This window comes from Alligator sinensis, unplaced genomic scaffold, assembly GCF_000455745.1.
Source record: "Alligator sinensis unplaced genomic scaffold, ASM45574v1 scaffold542_1, whole genome shotgun sequence".
In the NCBI taxonomy this organism is placed as follows: Eukaryota; Metazoa; Chordata; order Crocodylia; family Alligatoridae; genus Alligator; species Alligator sinensis.
In genome coordinates this window covers 1,818,597-1,826,921 of record NW_005841963.1, presented here as the reverse complement: position 1 = coordinate 1,826,921, position 8,325 = coordinate 1,818,597, and the positions used below count along the sequence as shown (strand labels likewise).

The 8,325-nt window shown below is 39.2% G+C and overlaps 1 long non-coding RNA gene across 1 annotated transcript in view; it reads left to right on the top strand.

Moving 5' to 3' along the window:
- The window catches only part of LOC112549777, a 59,241-nt gene extending 53,992 nt beyond the window's left edge, over positions 1 to 5,249 (top strand). The window contains exons 3-5 of the long non-coding RNA XR_003093298.1: positions 2,702 to 2,787; positions 3,089 to 3,121; positions 5,076 to 5,249. This is a non-coding gene — a long non-coding RNA (uncharacterized LOC112549777). The remainder of the gene's footprint in view (positions 1 to 2,701; positions 2,788 to 3,088; positions 3,122 to 5,075) is intronic.
- The last annotated feature ends 3,076 nt before the right edge of the window (positions 5,250 to 8,325 follow it).

Here is an 8,325-nt window from a genome sequence, read left to right as displayed (position 1 = left end):
CCCCCCCCCCATCCACAACACTTTACTTTTAACTCGGTGTTCCTGTGCCAAGCCACGTGATTGCCCAGAAAAGGCAATGTGTTACTTCTACCTGGCTCTGCAGTACCTATAAAGACTGGGAGCATTAGTGAAGCTTTTTGGGCACTCTTATCTAATCAGCTTTAGATAAAAATGCCAAAAAACCTTGCTGAAGTGCCCAATCTATATAGACACACGTACAGAAGTCACAGAGTGCTTCTTCTGGTAAAGTGTGTTTCTTTTAATTTTATTCAGTGGGTGCTTGAGCCCTGGAGCACCCACGGAATTAGTGCATATGGCACAGAGGATATTTGAACCTGCACCGGTCCAACAAGAGTTATGCAGATACCCCCTCCAGTACTTCTCTCAAAGTTGAGAAACCGCCCCTTGCATTTAACATTCATCTGACAAAACAGAAAGAAAGCAGTGGAGGTTTCTGCCTCATTGGGAGCAAGGTCCCAGGCTGGAACCCAGAACCTGCTGCATCTCAGTAGGCTATATACAATCCAGCTTCTCTGCTGTCTTCCTCTTGGCTCCACATGCCTTTTTCACTTGACTGCCCAGCCAGCTCCAAACAAAGGCTAAAGAAGAGACTGATATTTGTCTCTAATCTGTGGGCTCCCAGTTCAATCACTGTGGTGGGAACTTAGAGAGATGCAGGTTCAAACCTCTTTTGAGTAAACCTGGGTGACCTGCTTCCTGGGTAAATACCCTAACTGCTGTGCATTTGCACTAAAAAATGAATGGATATTCTTCCCCAAGCTTTGGGACTTAGGTATGTGACCATGGAGCAATGTTCAGGTCTAGTCAGTGAGTGTTCAGTAGCTGTGTGGATGCTTATACGTCCACAGGAGTACAAGTTGTAAGTGCTAAAAATGGCAGAAATGCAGGTGGGAAATGGCTTTTTGGGTTTTCAAGAGGAAAGTGGAGTCTGTCCTTCTGTCCACATTGTGAGCACTTCTATTTAATGCAATTAGTTTAACTTTCATGAGCACTGAAATTGCTTGGAACCTAAAAAATGAGCAATAATGAAACTTCCCCATAATGGAATGGAGAAGTACTATGCAATGTGAGGTACATTGTATTAAGCAGTGTGTGGGAGGTCTGCATGCAAATCTTGTTAACAAATAGCTGAAGAAAACAATTTAACACTAACGTACAAGTTCAAAACAACTAAAATAACATTCAATGCACAAAGTACCCTACTGAAGAGTATATATTCAATATTCAGGGGTTTGCATCTTGTGAAAAAGACCTTAATTGCCTGCTCCCACCTACAAGGCCCATCAACCACAGGCCTTTCACATTTTAAGAAACAAAGAGAGCACTTATTACAGAGCACTTAGCGATGTTCAGCCAATCAGCTCACTCAAGTGGCTAAACATTCTGAACCCTGTAATTTTGTATCTAGAGAGCCTTGCACAAATGCTAAACCCTTTGTTGGACTGTTCCATATTATTGTGTGACTAAGGTGGTACTCATTTGAACTTTTACCTAAACCCTCTGTAATACAAACTACCCAGGCTGATGCCATGCACACTTACAGTTAGAAATATCCAAGAACAAAAAAGTGGTAGCCTGTAAGAGCAGATTACTGTGTTATAAAATGTCTCCCTCAAAACATTTCCTCTTACCCTCCTGACAAAGGAAAATGTCCATGCAACAGGAAAAAAATGTTTATTCATCAGTCACTTGAATCTATACAGATGTAAACTGCAAAAGATCCCATTTCCCATCAATGAAATCAATAGTCAGTTACATTACTTTTCGATAATGCTGGAAGTCATTATCTGTTTCCCCTGTGTATATACAGAACACTTTTTAACATTAATATAAGATAGGATGTGTACTGCAATAAAGAAAAGTACTGTGTTGCTTCTTCTGCAATTAACAACTAACCATAATATCTCAGATTACCCTCAGGCAGTTGAGCCTTCCAAATTTTGTATGTGATAGTTTCTCCTACTTAGAGTATTTCAGAAAGTATATATACTCTGGGTGAATCAATCATTTCATATTTATTTTTAGTAACCTAATGTATCATAGCCACAGATTTGTCATCTAGAATTGTCCAACTTGAATGAAAGTTGCCTACACACATTTTTTTAAGTTCTTTTTTGTATACTTTGATTCTTAGCTCTTCCCACTCTCACCTATTTTGGTGAGGTACTGGATTAGTCACATGAGCTCACACTCATGGATTTCCTTAGGCTTTTAGTTTCTCTTTGCACCTAACTCTTTGTGTGGGGGCAGGGAAACAGATGTGAAAGTCTAAAATACATGCCTAAGTGTTGTTTTTAGTTCCATAATGGATGCTCAGCATTTTTTATATCTAGCCAATTACGTCTTAAAAAAAAGTGATAACCATTTAAAAAAAGAGAACGAGAAAAAGCTTTTATAGTGGTAAACTACAACTGAACTCTACCTCTCCCTTGCCTTCACCCTGAATATCATTTGTTTGATTTCAGAGATGTAGCTAGGGCTGTGGAAAATTTAGAAGGTTCTCTTGACATAAATCACTTTGTTTCTGGCTTTGTTTCATGCCTTGAGTTTTGCTTTGAGTCTAGAGTTGAAAAGTACACCAAAACGCAAAATGAAGACTAACATCAGCAATTTTTTGCTTTGTTTGGTTTTGACAATTAATTATTTATTTATTCTATTTATATGCTGCCCTTCCAAACAGAGGCTGTTTACAATAAGAAAAGAGAATAACTTATAAAACTGGAGAACAAGCAAGAGAACAAGACAATTTAAAGGCAAAGTATCAAGGTAAAGCAGAAATGCCCTAAACAGTGAAGCTGTCTACCTTTAATGCTTCCCACTTGAAACCCAAAACTGGAACAGCAGCCAAGAAGCAAATGTGCAGGAAGAATTATTAACTTTCTTAATTAAAAAGATATATTTTGGGTGAAATGTATGGGAGGCACATGTTGCTTCTGCCTATCCTGTGCTTGGTCTGTAGAGAAAAAGAGCAATTTCTTGTCTAGTATGGCCTGCCATCTTTGCAAGCAGAAAGGCAATGTGAACATTAAAAAAAATTTCATTTACTTTTACCTTTTAATTTTTACAGAATTTGTCCCACACATGAGGAGCACCTCTACTGGTAAGAGATTGTCTGCAATTTTACCTGCTATCTTGTTGGGAAAATAGGAGAATGCAGCACAGCAGCTGTACAGACATTTTGCTTAAAGTGATGGGTCGAACAGTTATTGATAGAACATATCTAACTACATATTTCTCTTCTGGATAACTTCAGAAAAATAGTCTGACAAAAGACAGATGCTGACTCAACATATTGAGATCTCACAATGTATATATCTTCAAATGCATACGAATGAGCACAAGAGCAATATCTATGAAAACCAACAAGTTGACCTATGATGCACAGTGCCAATAATTCATTAAACAAATAGCCATATTTTTTTGGCTAATTCTGCATCTGGATGCGTTTTACTGTGTCCATGCTGTGATTCATCTCCCTCTACGTGTAACTTGAGTTGATGTGGCACAATGCCATGTGAACTAGTGATTTGCCAAGAGTCTAGGTTCAGGCTTAAAGCTGCATGACACAGAGACAGTACTTAAATAAAAAATTAAACAAACACATTTGTTTCTAAGTAGATATTGTTTCATTAACAATATCTTCATGACATCATTTGATAAAACCTCTCAATTGTAGTAGGTAAATCAGTTGGGGGAAATGAAAATACAGGCTTAATGAATCATCCCTCTTACCAAACCTTGAGCTTTTCTAAGCCTGGCTTGTTTGTGTAAGTTTTCACAAGTGTAAATGCAATTTCATTTGTTATGGATATTCTAGAGCCTAACAATTTATTCTCTTTAAAAGGGCAACTGCAAGTGGCTGCTATTTAAAAGAAGTTAATTAAACTGTGGTCAGCCACTTCATTTTATGCCTATAAATTAATGAAAGTTTTACACTGAGTTTAAATATGGTGTGCATTCATTTCTGTGTGTTGTTTTGAGACAATAAATACAGTTATTGCCAGAGATAAACACTGTAGGACATAACTGAGAATATACATTTGGATTTTTAAGTGAATTCTCTTTGACTTTGCTCTTCTCTCTTTATTTTCTTTCTATTAATAGACATCCTAGCAAACAAGTAGAAATATTCTTTAAAACAGAATTCTTTACAATATTAAAAATATGTATAGAAAGCAAATTTAAACATACGTGCACTAGAAACCTGATTCTAGGGTTGTACTCCACTAGTCAGGGAACATAAATTTGCATATGACTACAGGCATATCTGTTTCTTAACAGGATTGTGCTAGGGAGTACTGCACGGAAGTATGGTGCTTCTGCTTCATGCATGTTCAAATTAATGCAATGGAGATACCTTAGTGTGGCACTTCGTGCACCTTAATAATTAGGGATCTACACAAAATGTGGCTGTGGCTTGGGGGGAAGAGGGCAGGAAGCAGCCTGCACAAGGGTGGGTAACCAAGACGGCTGCTGCTCTCTCTGTTGCTGATTGGCCGAGAGGGCTGCCTGTTATGTGGCCTTGCTCCTCTCCACCAATCAGCGGTGAGAGGCAGGGCCTCAAAAAAGGCAGTCCTCTCGGCCAATCAGCGGTGAAGGGTGGAGCCACCGGGGGGATGCTTGCCAAGAAAAGACTGCAAAAATGGTGCCAGATGTGAGAGCAACCTGCAATGTTTCCTTCACCTCGACGCATCTTAAGTAGATCCCTATCGATAACCTTGCAGTATCAAGCATATTTATTAGCCTATGCCTGGCACTGTGCTAAAGTGCCTATATTGCGTGTGTTTTGGGATTTTGCGGAGTGGACATTCCATACTTCATGTGATACTGTCTAGTGTGATCTTTTCACAGCTTAGACACACTGTACACGTGCAATCAAAACAGTCAAAAGTATGAGTAATTATCAAATCCTCACAAAAAAAAAGTGAGCTACAGATCAGGAATTAGAAAAATTAGCTGGGAAATCATTTCAAATAACAAATAAATTAGAGTGAATCATGACATGTTTGCGAAAAATTCACAATTACTATGCTAATAAATTTAAATTTACCTAGTACTTTTCATCTGAATGGATCCTAATGATGTATAATCTGAACATCCGGAAGAAGCATAATGTGACAGAATCTGAGGGAAAAAATATCTAGTAGCATTTTGTTAATGTGCAAACAATGATGCCTCATTTTTCAGACTGTATTAATAGCTTTAATTGCTTTCAATAAAATAATCAAGTGCCTTTTGTTTCTTTCTCTGTGTTTCTTGTTTCTTTCCTACCATATGTTTTTTTAGTATATTTGTTTTTCCCAATTTTTTATTTTTTTTCTTGCCTACTCTCTTTCTTCTCTTTCTGTTTTTTTCCATTACCTGTTTTAATACATACATGCATACATACGTGTGTGTGTATCTATCTATCTATCTACCTATATATATATAGGTAGATAGATATATATATATAGATATAGATATAGATATATCAAATATATAGATATATAGATATCAAATATATATATATATATAGATATCTCCTCTTATCTTTACTCTACACTGCTTCTTTTCCATCTGCAATAGCAAACATCTAGCTCATACAGTCTGTCTTTTCTATTGGCCTTTCTCCCCTAATTCAGGAAACAGGCATATTTCTTTGCCTCCTCTTCCCTTCTTGTTCTTTGTATTGTCTCTAGTCCATTTTACAGTTTTTCACGTTCCCCCACAAATAATCTATCATGAGCTTATAAGGCCTCTATTAACATATTATACTCTTTATCTTTAGAGTATCAAAATTCTATTCTGTTGCCTTTACATTCTTTTCAATTCCTTCTTCTTTTGTTTATCCACTATGAGCAACAAAAATATATGTAATGTATATGTGTATGCTATATATAACTAAATATCATATGTTTTACATATTGAACTTATGGGAGATCATATATTGTCTCATAAGAGCAGTTCCCTTTAATTACAGTCCACACAGATACCATATGTTATATTTATGAGAAGCATATGGCATACTGTCTGTATAGTATACCTTTTCCTGCCTTTTCCATATGGGTAGGGCCTAGAGTTATTTGGATCCTGAACCCTGAAGATTCCAGAATCATATCCATTGTTTTTTACTCCTTCCCTTCCAAAATCCAGGGTTTCTCCTTCAACCGGAGCACTCAATAATTAGGTTTATGCCACCATTTTCTTCCTCACAGTCTCAACTTCCTGGGTGTCAGTGCTGAGATGTGGGCAGCTAGGCCTAGGGGCCAATAAGGGATCAATGTTAATGGCTGGGTTAAAAAACCAATGGAGAGAGCAAGCAAAATCCAGGGACATCTGGAGATCCAGGGGAGAGCAAAGTCCATGAGCAAGATAAGGCAGGAAACCAGGAAATCAAGTTACCAAAATGCAGTCTCAGATCAAGAAGAGACCTATTACCCAGGCACTTCTTGTTCCTTTCCCTGTTCTTATATAGGAGGAGTGGAGGGTTAGTGATAAGAGCCAGCCATTCAGATACCAGAGAATAGGTGGAGTCTCAGGCACTGTTGAAGGCTTTAGGAAGGCCCCATCCAACCTCTGGGAGCGGCAGCAGGGTGATGTATTCAGCTACACAGTTGTGATGGTTGTACCAAGGCCCTGGGACATAAGGACATCAGATTTTGTTCAATATCTTCATTAATGACCTGAAAGATGGCATAGAGTGCACCCTTAGTAAGTTAGCAGATGACATCAAGCTCAGGGGAGTAGTAGATATGCTGGAGGGTAGGTCTGGGATTCAGAGAGACATAGACAAATTGGAGGATTGGACCAAAATAAATCTCATGAGGTTCAATAAAGACAAGTGCAAAGTCTTGCATTTAGGACAGAAGAACCCCATGCACTGGTACAGGCTGGGGGCTGACTGGCTGGGCAGTAGCTCTGCAGAAAATGACCTGGAGATTACAGTGGACAGGAAGCTGAATATGAGCCAACAGGTGTGCTCTTGTTGCCAAGAAGGCTAACAGCATATTGGGCTGAATTGGTAGGAGTATTGCCAGCAGATCAAAGAAAGTGGTTCATCCCCTCTATTCAGCACTGGGGAGGCCCATCTGGAGCACTGTGTTCAGTTTTGGGCTCCCCCACTATGAAAGGGATGTGGACAAATTGGAAAGATTCGAGCAGAGGCCAGCAAAAATGATTAGGGGGCTGGGGCACATTACTTATAAGGAGAGGCTAAGGGAACTGGGCTTATTTAGTCTAGAAAAGAGAAGACCAAGGGGGGATTTAACAGCAGAGCCACCAGTGAGTGGGATGCTTGCCATGAAAAGATGGCAAAAATGGTGCTGGGCACTGAGAGCAACCTGCAGTTTTTCCTTTACCTCCTTGCACTTTAAGTAGATCCCTATCAGTAACCTTGCTGTAGCAAGTATATTTATTGGCCTATACCTGGCACCATGCTAAGGTGCCTATGCTGCATGTGTTTTGGGATTTTGTGGAGTGTGCAGGTTGCTCTCAGCAGCCAGCACCATTTTTGCCATCTTTTCATGGCAAGCACAGGCCCTGGTGACCCCACTATTAAATCCCCCGTCAGTCTTCTTGTCAGCTACCTAAAGGGTGGTTCAAAAAAGGATGGAGCTAGATTGTTCTCAGTGGTGGCAGAGGACAGAACAAGGAGTAATGGTCTCAAGTTGCAGCAAGGGAAATTTAGGTTAGATATTAGGAAGAACTTTCTCACTAGGAGGGTAGTAAAACACTGGAACAGGTTACCCAGAAACATGGTGGATTCTCCATCCTTGCAAATTTTTAAGACCTGGCTAGACAAAGCTTTGGCTGGGATGATCTAGCTGGGGGTGACCCTACTTCGAGCAGGGGGTTGGAGTAGATGACCTTCTGAGGTCTCTTCCAACCCTAATTTTCTGTGATTCTATGATTTGCCATTTATTGAGTCAGATGATATGTCCACCTTGCCCAATATCCTGTCACACAGTGGCACAGAACAGATGCTGAAAGGGAGAGTGAACTGGTATAACTGGGGTTTTTTTCCACAGCTCCTCTCTCACTTGCAGCCTCCAGGATTTAAAGTCAAGGAAGTTCTAATTTGGAGGTTGTATTTCTATCTCCCATGCAAAAATGATAGTGTGTTGTCTCTGTCTTTTTCTCATTAAATAGTTTCATTAATCCTATGATCAGGATGCTGATATTTACATAAAGGAAAGTATATATAAACAGGGACTGCAGAATTATTTCTATGGGTGCTTGTCCACGTAATCGGTGTTTACCCGCTAAAAATGCACCTGGTTTAATTGTTCTTACTTAGTTTATGATGACTAATTAATTAACGTGGGT